This window comes from Phaseolus vulgaris, chromosome 10, assembly GCF_000499845.2.
Source record: "Phaseolus vulgaris cultivar G19833 chromosome 10, P. vulgaris v2.0, whole genome shotgun sequence".
Lineage (NCBI taxonomy): Eukaryota > Viridiplantae > Streptophyta > Magnoliopsida > Fabales > Fabaceae > Phaseolus > Phaseolus vulgaris.
Window position 1 is genome coordinate 32351140 of NC_023750.2, and position 1440 is coordinate 32352579.

General features: G+C 35.8%; 1 pseudogene; it reads right to left on the bottom strand.

The window, feature by feature from the left end:
- Window positions 1-905: 905 nt before the first annotated feature.
- Window positions 906-1011, bottom strand: LOC137819913 (small nucleolar RNA R71; annotated as a pseudogene).
- Between the last annotated feature and the right edge of the window lie 429 nt (window positions 1012-1440).

Below are 1440 nucleotides of genomic sequence, written 5' to 3' on the forward strand. Positions count from 1 at the left end.
TTTGCAACAGAAGATTCTCGCTCAATGACAGTTTTCAGTAATCAACTCTTTTCTCGCTCAACCTAGAATTCCTCGCTCAAGCGATAATGCATTAGATAGATTGGGCCTTTTTTGTGTTTTATCACTTAGCCTATTAGTGCGACACAGGAAGCAACCTAACCTTAGAAAATTAGGTTAAATAGGGGACTAGAGGCTCAACCCTAGTGTTGAAAAGATTGAGAGGCAAACACCATTGGATGAATTGTAACCCAATTGGGAGAATGGTAGGTGCTAGAAGTATGCGTGAGCTAATTTTACCCTTTGGGATTGGGAGTGATCTGCTCGAACTCTTATGTATTGAAGTGATATTTAATATGATATAATATTATGTTATTGATTGATTATTGGTATTGTTGTTTTACTTTTAAATTTCCGTGACAAATTGAGAATCTTAAATCTGACTGAAAGGTATTTTTAGGGTTTTGACCTAAACAAAAATAATATTTTCCACTAATATCTTTCAGGAAGAAAACAACATGGCAGAAAAAGAACAGGCATCACCTTTTAGGGGGACACTTGGAGATTATGTCATGTACCAAGGACCAAGGCATTTTTCTAGTATTGCAATACCTGCTACCGCCAAGGCCTTGGAAATAAATCCCGATTTTCTCACTCTCATAAGTGCCTATCAATTTATAACAATGGAACATGAGGATTCATATTCACATTTGGATACATTTTATGAATTGGTGGGAGTAATGGGGTTAAATCAAATGATGTTGATAATGTTATGCGCTTGTTTCCATTTTCATTGGCAGCTAAAGCTAAAGAATGTTTCAAATCACTTCCAAATCAGAGCCTCACTAGTTGGGAAGAGGTAGAGGAAAAATTTCTGCAAAGATTTTTTCCAATCTCTCGCTACATCAAAGCCAGGTCTGAAATCTCTATGTTCAGACAAGGGGCAAATGAAGTCTTCCGTGAGACATAGGAAATATTTAAGATGATATTGAGAAAATCCCCAAATCATGGGTTTGAAGATATTCCTCAACTGAGCATATTTCTCAATTGTCTCATATCTGACACAAAGATGCTTTTAGATGTTATAGCTAGCAACACAATGATGGATCTTGATGTAGAACAAGTGACAACGATTATTGATGCATTGACATCAACTGATTATCAAGCCCAACATGGTGGACAAGGTTTTCAGAATAAAGGGTTGTTAGAAGATGCATTCTTGGCTAAAAATAAAATTATGGCATAGAAGATTGAGCAAATAACCGCACAAATGGCTAAATTTTCCTAACAATTATATGTTGTTCATTCATCTCAAAGCCAAAGCCAATCAATCAAGTGTATTTTTGTGGAGGTGATGATCCTAATGATCATTGCTTTTATCAGAAAAATTCACCTGAAACTGAAGATCCATTCGTTCTTGAAAGAATGAGTAAAGCTGAAGAT